This window comes from Suricata suricatta, chromosome 9 (assembly GCF_006229205.1).
Source record: "Suricata suricatta isolate VVHF042 chromosome 9, meerkat_22Aug2017_6uvM2_HiC, whole genome shotgun sequence".
NCBI classification, from domain to species: domain Eukaryota; kingdom Metazoa; phylum Chordata; class Mammalia; order Carnivora; family Herpestidae; genus Suricata; species Suricata suricatta.
In genome coordinates this window covers 112,594,217-112,607,080 of record NC_043708.1, presented here as the reverse complement: position 1 = coordinate 112,607,080, position 12,864 = coordinate 112,594,217, and the positions used below count along the sequence as shown (strand labels likewise).

At 33.0% G+C, this 12,864-nt stretch overlaps 1 protein-coding gene across 3 annotated transcripts in view; it reads right to left on the bottom strand.

The window, feature by feature from the left end:
• The window catches only part of SCAPER (S-phase cyclin A associated protein in the ER), a 515,685-nt gene that overhangs the window by 323,708 nt on the left and 179,113 nt on the right, over nucleotides 1–12,864 (bottom strand). The gene's annotated exons all lie outside the window — the stretch shown is intronic.

The following is a 12,864-nucleotide window of genomic DNA, read 5'->3' as shown; positions in this document are numbered from 1 at the left end:
AAAAAAAACCCATTTAGTAAATAAATAGGAGAGAACAAATGTCCTGTACAGAAGAATTATAAATAATTTATGTAGGAATTCTTCCCTCAAGGAGGTAGAGAATAATTCCCCAGCTTTTCAGCATGCCCTATGCTTAGTGGCTTGCTTCCACAGAGGATCACATAGAGAAATTTTTAAAGTAACAGTGGAGAAACCTGACAAGCACTAGCTTAGCCATGTGGTCAAGGTTAATGAAATCAGTGATGAGTCAAATTGATAGCATGAAACTCTGACATGTTATAAATGATATTCATAGTCACCTCTGTGCTCTTCCTCCTCAAAAGTTATAACATTATATCAGACAAGTCCTACCTGAGGAACATTCTACAATATACCTGACCACTACTCAAAACTTTCAAGCTCATCAAAACCATGGAAAGTTTAAGAAACTGTGACAACTCAGAGATGTCTGAAGAGAAATGACAAATATCTGAACAAATAATAGCCAAACACTTCCAAAACTTGATATGCAGAGAACAGAATAATCATGAAGAGAATAAACTTAGATAAATTAGAATGTAACTGGTTACAGATGAGCAGAAAATTCTGAGACAGGAAGAAAGAAACAACTTACCATATCCAGAGGAAAAACCAATATGAACTAACTTTTCATCAGAAAAAAACAGAAGTCAAAAAATTCAAAGTATTAAAATCAAAAAAGAAAAAAAGAAGAACTCTAAATCTGGCAAAAAATATCATTCAGAATGAAGGAAAATGGCATTGATACTTCAGTAACAAAAATTTTTTTAAACAAAAACAAAATGAAGGCAAAATATTCCTAGATAAGCAAATACCAAGATAAACTTAATGACAGCAAAACTCCCTTACTAGACAATACTCAAAGAAGTCCATTTAGCTAAAAAGAAATTATGCCAAAAAGTAACCTGAATCCATAAAAAAATTATTAAGTACACCATAAATGGTAAATATGCTAATTAGTATAAAAGAGCATATAGATATATATTATCTTTTATTCTTCTTATTTGAAAATTTGACACTACATAGAGATCAATCTATCACTGTATTGTAGATATATTATATGTGATAATAACAACACTAGAGGAAAAGGACATAGACCTATAATGAAAGAAAGTTGCTCTAGCTTACCAAAATTAAGTTAGTTTTAATCAGAAATAGATTTTCATAAGTCAAGATAAATATTATAGTGAAGAGAGTAACCACTAAGCAAACAACTAAATAATAGCTTTAAAAATCAAGAGAAAAATTTAAATGATGAACTAAACAGTATTAGGAAAAAAAAGCAGTAGTAAAAGAGAAAAATACTTGAGCTGTATAGTATCAAAATAGAAAACATAAATTCAATCATATCAATAATTATATTCAATGAGAATAGACTTAACACTTTAATCAAAAGGCAGAAACTAGCAGACTAGATCAAAACGTAACCTCAACTTCAGACTATAAGAGATGGAAGTTAGATAAAAACGACACAAAAGGATGAATGTAAAAGGACAGAAAAAGATATTATATAAACTATAGCCGTGGCTATACTTAAAACAGAAAAACAAAGTTGACTTTACAGCAAGAAATTTTTTTTAAAGGTAAAAGAGGAACATTTCATAATGATGAAAGGGTCAATACCTAAGGAAGATATTATATGCCTCTAAGTGAGGCACCAAAATACATAAGGCAAAAATTGTCAAAACTGAGAATATGAACAGACAATTGAACAATATTTAAAAATTTTAGTAACAGTCTATCAGAAATTAATAAAACTAGACAGAAAACAGTAATATACAGAAGTCTAGACAAAACTATCAACTAACTTAACTGACGTTTAAAGGACACTTCATCCTGGGTGCCTGAATGGTTCAGTTGGTTAAGCGTCAGACTCTTGATTTTGGTTCAGGTCATGATTTCACAGGTTCATGCGATGGAGCCCCACATATCGGGCTCTGCATTGACAGTGCAGAGCCTCTTTGGGATTCGTTCTCTCTCTGCCCCTCCCCATTCTCTCTTAAAATAAACAGGCAAAACATTAAATAAAAAACACTCCATCCAACAACAGCAGAATACAAATACTTTACAACAGCATGTAGGACATTCTCTAGAATAGTAAACACTCAAGGTCATAATATAAGTCTCAATAAATTTAAAGGGCCTATAATTATACAAAGAATATTCCTCGACTACAAAAGATTTAATTATAAAACAACAGAAAACTGGGGGTATCCCCAAATATCTGGAAACTAAACATGATTCTAAGTAATTCATATATCAAAAAACCTAAAAAATATCTTTAATTAAATGAAAATACAACATATCAAAATTGGTGGGATGCAGTTAAAGAAGTGCTAAAAAAAAAACTTTATACCCTTAAATGTTCAAATTAGAAATGTAGAAATAGGGGTAGTGGGTGGCTCAGTCAGCTAAGCATCGGACTTTGGCTCAGGTCATGAGCTCATGGTTCTTAAGTTTCAGCCCCACATGGGGCTCTCTGCTGTCAGCATGGAGCCTGCTTTGGATACTCTGTCTCCCTTCCCTCTGCCCCTCCCCTACTCGTAGTTTCTCTGTCTCTCTAAAATAAACATTTTTTTTAAATTTTGAAAAGGGAATGTAGAAATATATAAAATCTATCAACTAAAGTTTCAACTTCATGAAAGTAGGAAAAGCAGAGCTAATAAAACCCTAAGTAAACAAAAGGAAATAAATTATAAATATAAAGTGGACATCAATGAAATAGAAAACAGAAACAATAAAGAAATTCAATAAAACAAAAAGACCATTCTTTGAAAAGATCAACAAAATGTATAAAACTTTAGCTAGACTAATAAAAAAAGAGACAGAGACACAAACCACCAAAATTAAGAATGAAAGTAATTTCAGATCATACTGAAATTACTTTTAAAAAATAATGAACAACTTTATAAACATATAAAAATAGAGAACTTAAATGGAAAGGCCAAATTCCTAGTAAGACACAAATTATGAAAGCTGACTAAATAAGAAACAAAAAAATCCCAATAGACCATAACATGTTAAATAGGTAATGGGTATTAAGGAGGGCACTTGTTATGATGAGCACTGTGGGTTATATATAAGGGATAAATCCCTAAATTCTACCCCTGAAATCAATTATTACACTGTAAGTTAACTAACTAGAATTTAAATAAAAACTTGAAACATGAAAAAAAAATGAGTTGGTGACTTAAAATCTCCTCCAAAAGAAAAATCCAAGCCTAGATAGATTAACTGGTAAATTACATTTAGCAAAAATAATGCTGATCCTAACACAAAGAGCTCCTCTAAATAGTAGAGGAAAAACCACTTCCATCATATTCTATGAGACTAGTATTGCCATGACATGAAAACCAAAGACATCACAAGAAAATTACATACCAATATCCTTCATGTACATATCCTTAACAAAAATTTAGCAACATATAAAAATGAGTATACACCATGACCAAGTAGGAATTAACTCAGGCATGCAAGGTTGGTTTAATGTCGAAATTAAGTAATATAATAAAATACAACATACAAAAAGCTTTGCACAATCCTAATGGATGTGCAAAACAAAAAACAAAAAACAAAAAAAAACCCCAAAACATTTATTTAACAAAACTCAGTCCACTCATGCTAAAAAGCACTCAACAAACTAGAAATACAGGAGAATTTCTTCAATCTAATAATGGGGATTTAAGAAAAACCTACAATTAACATCATTGGTAACAGAGAAAGACTAAATGCTTCACTACTAAAATTAAGAACAGAATAAGAATATACAATGTCACAGCTCTATTAAAATTATACCATGGCATGTAGCCAGTGTGATAGGACAAGGAAAAATAAAAACACATCCAGACTAGAAAGCAAGAAGTGTAACTCTTGTAATTTCCAGATGTGAGCCTATATGTAAAACATTCTAAAGGCAACAACGACAAAAAGAAAACACTATCAAAATGAGTAAGTAAGTGGGGTGCCTGGGTGGTTCAGTCGGTTAAGCGTCTGGAGCCTGCTTCAGATTCTGTATCTCCCTCTCTCTCTCTGCCCCTCCCTAGCTCATGCTTGCTCTCTCTTTCTGTCAAAAAAAAAATTTTTTTAACTAGTAAGAAAATTGAGCAAGTAATAAAAAACAAGATTGCAATATGAAATATATAAAAATTGATTGTATTTCTGTATACTAGCAGCAAATACTACCAAAAATAAAGAAAATAATTCCAATCACAAAGATTTTAAGAAGAGTATTTAGGAATAAATTTAAGAAAAAAAGTGCAAGACCTATAAACTAAAACTATAACTAAAAACTCTAAAACACTGTTGAGATCAATTAAAGGAGAGACAGAGACATTATATTCATGGAACAGAATATACAATATCATAAAGATGGCAACTCTTCCCACAATGATCTATATATTCAATGCAATTCCTACCAAAATCCCTGCAAGCTCTTTTGCAGAAACTGGCAAAGCTATTCTAAAACTTACATGGAAATACAATTTTGAAAGAGAAAAACGAAGTAAGAGAACTTCCATAACATGATTCCAAAACTTGCTATGAAGTTACAGTAATTAACAGCCCGGTACCGGCATAAGAATAGAAATATACATATAAATAGAACAGCATAGATCCAGAAATAAACCCGTATATGTATCACTAATTGATCTTCAACAGGTGGGAAGGCAAATTAATGGTGAAAGAATAGTCTTTTCAACAAATGATGCTGTGATAGATATCCATATGCAAAAGTTTGTTTCATACCACATATGAAAGCTACCTTAAAATGAAAAGAATATATGAACAAGCAAACAAAAAGCAGAATCAGACCTATAAGTACAGAAAAAATGATGGCTGGCTGCCAGAGTTCCGGGAAGGGTATGGAGAGTTGGGCAAAATGAGTGAAGGGGACAGGGAAATACAGGTTTCCAGTTATAGAATGAATAAATCATGGGAATAAAAGGCACAGCATAAGGAATACAGTCAATGATATTATAATAGGGGAAAAGCAGGACAAATGGTAGCTATACTTGTGGCAAACATAGCATAATATATAAACTTGTCAAGTCCCTAAGCTGTATACCTGAAACTAACACTATGTGTCAACTACACTAAAAATAAAAATCATTAAATTAAATGAAGTCACGAAAACTGGACTTATAGACCTAAATGTAAGTACCAAACTGAAACATTTCTTGAAGAAAAAACAGGAAAAGAATTTTGTGTTTTTGAGTCTGGCAAGATTTCTTAGCCATGACACCAAAAGCTTTATACATAAAACAAGTTTGATATATTGGATTTTATCAAAATTAAAACTTTTGCACTTCAAATAACTCTATTTAAAAGATGAAAAGATAAGCCGCAAATTCTAAGTCACATACCTGAAAGGATGGGAATACAGAATATATAAAGCATTTTTACAACTCGATAATAACAAAAGGATTCACTTGAAATATGGGCAGAAGATGAGTAGACATTTCACTAAAGATACATAAATGGCTAATAAGCAAATGAAAAGATATTGAACACTAGTCATCAGCTATCCATCTCCTAGCTATTTACCCAAGAGAAATCAAAGCATATGTCCACGAAAAGATTCATAGACATACGTTCATAAAAGCTTATTTATAATAACCAAAAAACTGGAATAAACTCAAGTGTCTATCAGTAGAAAAATGGATAATTTGTGATAGGTATGTACATATACTAATCAGCAATTAAAAAGCAAGCTGTCTGTATAAATAACAATATGAAGGAATCTCAGAATAATAATGCTGAGCAAAAGAAAGTAAAAGACAAAAGAGAAAGTAAGTCACTGGCTGCCTGGAAATGAGGGTAGAGGGAAGGAGAGATTGGCTATCAAGCAGCACGAGAAAACTGAGGGGGCGGGGGCGGAGGGATGATGTTTATGTTCATTACTTTGATTGTGCTGATGGTTTCACAGAGATTACATATGAAACAGTACACTTTAATAAATGCATCTTTTGTATGTCAATTATATCACAATAAAATTGCAAAAAAATTTTTCTTAAAAACCATCCATTCCCATTTTAGCCAACAATATAGAGCATCAAGAATACTTAAAATACTAGTGAAACTGTAAACTGTACAACTATATTGCTAAACAATTTGGCAGTGCCTACTAATACAGAATATTTGCAATAACCTAGACACCAGCAACTCCATTTTTAGGTCTAAAATCAATTAGGCTAAAGTGCCAGAAGCTTGTATAGTGATTACTGTTAAGATTGAAGAAGGGGTGGTGATCTGGAAGACACATGGGAGGGCTCCTGTGGTGCTGCTAATGTTCTGTATTTTGACCACGTTAGAGGATAGAGAGGCATGGTGACAATTCACCAAGCTACAGAGTCATTTATTTGTGTATTATTCTGTTTATGTTATAGTTCATACAAGTGTTTATTAATTTAAAAAATATATGGTTATCTCACCCTTCAGGTTAAAACCTTACTTATATGAACAAATTTCAATAAGTATCACATTAGATCAGATTCAAGGAGATATTTTTCATGAACATTTCTATATAAGTAGACAAAACATTTTATAAATTCAACTCCATTGTTTTAAAAAATATACAACCTTGTTTTCAGGAGTAGAATTTAATGATTCATCACTTACATATAACACCCAGACTCATCACAACAAGTGTAGTTTTCAATACCCATCACCTATTTAGCCCATCCCACACCCACCTCCCTCCATCAACCTTCACTTTGTTCTCTGTAGGTAAAAATCTCTTATGGTTTGTTTCCCTCTTTTTTTTTTCTTTCCCTTCCCCTACATCCATCTGTTTTGTTTCTTAAATTCCACATATGAGAGAAATCATATCAATTTGCTCTTCTTCTGACTGATTTCACTTAGCATTATACCCTCTAGGTCCATTCTTGCTGTATCCAATGGTAATATCTCATACTTTTTTATGGCTGAATAGTATTCAGTCTGTGTGTGTGCGCACACACACGTTTGAGTCGCATCTTCATTATCCATTGATTCCATCTATCTTCACTATTGTAACTAATACTGCCATAAACACAAGGGTGTATATATCTTTTCAAAGTGTATTCATTTTCTTTGGGTAAATAATCTGCAGAATTACTGGATCATACACTATTTCTATTTTTAAACTTTTGGTAGAAATCTCCATATTGGTTTTCATAGTGTATGCGCCAATTTGCATTCCTGCCAAGAGTGCATGAGAATTCCCTTTTTCCCACATCCTCACCAATACCTGTTATTTCCTGTTTTTTTTTTATTTTAGCCATTTTCACAGGTTTAAGGTAATATCTGTGGCTTTGATTTGCATTTCCCAGATGATTAGTGGGGGTTGAGCATTTTTTCATATGTCTGTTGGCCATCTACATATGTCTCTTGAAAAACATCTATTCAGGTTCTCTGCCCATTTTTTAATTGGATTACTTGTTTTTCTTGTGTTAACTTATATAAGTTCCTTATATAGTTTGGGTATTAATTCTTTATTGGAAATATTCTTTGCAATTATCCTCTCCCAATTCATAGGCTGCCTTGTCTTTTGTTGATGGTTGCCTTTGCTGTGCAAAATCTTTTTTTTTTTTTGGGGGGGGGGGGATGTGTTCCAGAAGTTTGATTTTGTACTTGTTTCCCTTGCCTGAGGAGACATATCTAGAAAAATGTTTCTATGGCTGATGTCAAAGAAATTATTGCCTATGTTCCTTTTAGAAGTTTTATGCCTTCAGGTCTCACATTTAGGCCTTTAATTCATTTTAAGTTTATTTTTCTATATGGTGTAAGAAAGCGGTCCAATTTCATTATTTTCCATGGAGCTCTTCGATTTTGCCAGAGCCATTTGTTAAAAAGACTGCCTTTTCTCCATTGTATATTCTTGCCTTCTTTGTCATAGAGTACTTGACCATATAAATATGGGTTTATTTCTGGGATCTCTATTCTGTTCCATTGATCTACTTTGTGCCAGTACTATACTATTTTGATTACTATAGCTGTGTAGTACATCCTGAAATATGGTATTGTGAAACCTCCAGCTTTTTTGTTCTTTCTCAAGATTGCTTTGGCAGCTCTAGGTCTAAATCAATGGTATTTCTAAACCCCAGCAACATACATGTTAAAAAAAAATTTTAAGGAGACTCTATAACAGCATAACAAAATAAAGTAACTAAAAATCAACTTCATAAAATGTTAAAGCAAATTCAAAATAAACTTAACTAATGAGGTAAAAGGCTTGTAAACTGAAATGTATAACTTTGCTCAAAGAAAATGCAGACACAAAAAGATTTTTAAAAACCCCATATTCATGAATTGGAAGACAATATTTTTAAGACATCAATACTATCTAACGCAAGTCACAGATTCAATGGAATCTCTATCAAAATCTTAATGATTTCCTTTGCAGAAATGGGAAAAAAAAATCTATCCTAAAATTCATATGGAATCTCAAGGGACCCTGAATAGCCTAAACAATCTTGAACAATAACAAAGTTAAAAGACTCCTGATTTCAAATCTTACTACAAAGCTACAGTGCTGGTACAGAGACAGACATATACAACAGTGGAACAGAAAGAAGACCAATATATAAACCCTCACATATATGATCAAAGGATTTTTGATAAGGAGGCCAAGGGAAAACCACTAAATGAGGAAAGGACAAATTTTTCAACAAATGATACTGGAAAAAGATATTCACATGCAAAAGAATGAATTTGGACCCCCACCTTATAACACATACAAGAATTATTCCAAATTGGATTCAAGACCTAAACATAAGCCTAAAACACTAAAACTCCTAGAAGAAAACATACAGAGCATTGAATTTGGCAATGGTTTGTTGGGTATGACACCAAATGCACAGGCAACAAAAGAAAATATAGACAAATTGGAATACATTAAAATTTAAAATTTTTGAATATCAGCAAAGTGAAAAGGCAATCTACAGAATGGGAGAAAATATTTGCAAATCAAATATCTGGTAAGAATCAATATTCAAAATATATAAAGACACTTCTACAACACAACAAGAAAACCTGATTAAAAAACAGGCAAAGATTTGAATACACATTTCTCCAAAGATGCTATATAAATGTACATTAAGTATAGGAAAAGACAATCAACATCACTTATCATTAGGGAAATTCACATCAAAACCACAATTAAAATGCCACCTCATAACCCATTAGGATGGCTACTATCACCCCCAAAAAGAAAAAAGTAAAAAGAAAGAAAAGTGTTGCTGCTGATATGGAGAAATTGGAACTCTAGTGCCAGTGGGAAGGTAAAATGGAGCAACCACTACAGAAACAAAGTATGGTGTTCTATAAAAAATGAAAGATATGATCCAACAATTCCACTTCTGGCTATCTATATACCCAAAAAAATTAAAAACAGGGACTTGAACAGATATTTGTATACCCATCTTTACAGTTTTATTCACAGCCCAAAGGTGGAAGCTCGACAGATGAAGGGATAAACAAAATCTATTATATATATACAATGCATTATTATTCAGCCCTAGAAAGGAAGGATATTTTGACATAGGCTACAACATGGAAAACCGACATCACAAAAGACAAACAGCATATGATTCCATTTATCTGAGGTGCCTAGAGAGTCACATTCATAGACAGAAAGTAGAATGGTGGTTGTCACAGGCTTGGCAGCTAAGGTGGGAGGAGGGGTGGTTGTGGAATGTAATGGTATTACTTAATGAATATTAAGTTTCAGTTTTGAGAGTTGAAAAGTGATGGTAAAAACAACAGTTTGAGTGTACTTAGTGCCAATTAACTGTAAATTTTAAAATTATTAAAATAGTGAATTTTCTGTTATGTATATTTTACTGCAATAAAAATACATACAAAAGCTGTTTATAGGGGCGACTGGGTGGCTCAGTCGGTTAAGCGTATGACTTCGGCTCAGGTCATGATCTCCCAGTTCGTGGGTTCAAGCCCCGCATCAGGCTCTGTGCTGACAGCTAGCTCAGAGCCTGGGACCTGTCTTCAGATTCTGTGTCTCCCTCTCTCTCTGACCTTCCCCTGCTCACACTGTCTGTCTGTCTGTCTGTCTGTCTCTCTCTCTCTCAAAAATAAATAAAAAACATTAAAAAATTTATTAAAAAAAACACAAAAGCTGTTTATAAAAAGATTATAAGGATTATAATACATAAATATGTAATTTATAATACTAATAAGTTTTATAACTTTTTAATATATGTACGTTTATTGTAGTGAAATATACATAACAAAACATTTACTTTTTTTAAAGTTTATTTATTTTGAGAGAGAGAGATCGTGCAAGTGGGGAAAGAGCAGAAAAGAATCCACAGCAGGCTCCACACCACCAGCACAAAGACCAAAGTGGGGCTTGAACTTATGAACTGCGAGATCATGATCTGAGCCAAAATCTGATACTTAACTGATTGAGAGTCACAGAGGAGCCCCATAAAGTTTACTATTTTAATCATTTTAAAAGTTACAGTTCATGTAAAGATATTTCTGATGATCTAAACAAATAGACAAAAACATTTCATAATATGTTCATAAATCTAGAAGGCTCATTTTTAAATATATTAATCTCCCCACATTATTTTATAGATTCAATACAATGCCAAAGATTAAAGCACAAATAAGTGAAATTGAAACTAAACCACAACAACAATAATGACAACAGAACAAATCAATGAAACCAGGAGCTGGTTCTTTGAAAAACTTAATAAAATTAATAAAACCTCTAGCCAGACTTATCAAAAAGGGAAGAGAAAGGACCCAAATAAATAAAATCACAAATGAAAGAGGAAAAATAACAACCAACACCACAGAAATACAAACACTTATGAGAATATTATGAAAAATTGTATGCCAACAAATTCAACAACCTGGAAAAAATGAATAAATTCCTAGACACATATAAACTACCAAAACTCAAGAAGGAAGAAACAGAAAACTTGAACAGACCTACAATCAGCAAACAAACTGAATCAATAATCAAAACTCTCACAACAAACAAAGTACATGGCCTGAAGGCTTCACACGGGAATTCCAAAAAACACTGAAAGAAGAGTTAATACCTATTCTCTCAAACTCTTCCAAAAAATAGAAATGAAAGGAAAACTTCCAAATTCAATCTATGAGGCCAGTATTACCCTGACACCCAAACCAGACGAAGATTCCACTAAGAAAGAGAACTACAGGCCAATATCCTTGAACATGGAAGCAAAAATTTTCAGTAATATACAAGCAAACTGAGTCCAACAGTACATTAAAAGACTCATTCACCACAATCAAGTAGGGCTTATGCCTGGATGGCAAGGGTGGTTCAATATTTGCAAATCAATCAACAGGATACACCACATTAAGAAAGGAAAAGAATCATGATCCTTTTAAAAAATGAGAAAAAGCACTTGGCAAAGTATGACATCCATTATTGATAAAAATTATCAACAAAGTAGGTTTAGAGGGAACGTACTTCAACATAATAAATGCCACATACAAAAACCCCAAAGCTAATATCATCCTCAATGGGGAAAAGCAAGGCTTTTCCTCTACAATCAGAAAAAAGACAGGATGTCTACTTTTACCACTGTTATTTAACATAATACTAGAAGTCCTAGGATGTTGACCAGACAACAAAAAGAAATAGAAGACATCCAAATACAAGAAGTAAAACCTGTCATTTTTTACAGATGACATGATACTCTACACACAAAACCCAAAAGACTTCACCAAAAAATTGCTAGAACTTATACGCAAACTCAGTAAAGTCACAGGATACCAAATAAACATAACAGAAGTCTGTTGCATTTGTATATACCAACAATTTCTCAACAGAAAGAAAAATCAAGTAATCAATCACATTTACAATTGCAACAAATACTATAAGATATCTAAGAATAACCCTAACCAAAGAGGTCTGAAAACCATAAAACACTGATGAAAGAAAGAAACCTGAAGAAGACACAAAGAAAGAGAAAAACATTCCCTATTCGAGGACTGAAAAAACAACTATTGTTAAAATGTCTATATTATCCAAATCCATCTACACATATACTGCAACTTCTATCAAAATACCACCAGCATTTTTCACAGAGGTAGAACAATCCTAATATTTGCAAGGAATTGCAAAAGACTCCAAATAGCCAAGACAATCTTGAAAAACAAATGCAAAGCCAGAGGCATCATAATTCTGAACCTCAAGTTATATTACAAAGTTGCAATGATCAGGACAGTATGGTACTGGCACAAAAACAGACACACAGATCAATGGAACAGAAAAGAAACCTACAAATAAACCCTCAAAAATGTGGTCAACGAATTTCTGACAAAACAGAAAAGAGTATCCAACGGAAAAAAGACAGTCTCTTTAGTATCTTTAGTAAATGGTATTGGAAGAACTGGACAGTGACATACAGAAGAATGAAACTGGACCACTTATACCATATAGAAAAATAAATTCAAATGGACGAAAGATCTAAATGTGAGACAGGAAACCATCAAAATCCTACAGGATAGGGGCGCCTAAGTGGCTCAGTTGATTAAGCATCTGACTTCAGCTCAGGTGATGATCTCAAGTTTCTTGGGTTTGAGGCCCGGCATCGGGCTCTGTGCTGACTGCTAGCTCTGAGCCTGGAGCCTGCTTCGGATTCTGTGTCTCTTTCTCTCTCTGCCCCTCCCCTTTTCACGCTCTGTCTCTCAAAAATAAATAAAATATTAAAAAACAAATTTTTTTATGTGTCAGTAGGCCATCTGGATGTCCTCTTTGGAGAAGTGTCTGTTCATATCTTCTGCCCATTTCTTCACTGGATTATTTGTTTTGTGATTGTGAAGTTTGGTGAGTTCCTTGTACATTTTTGATATTAGCCCTTTATCTGA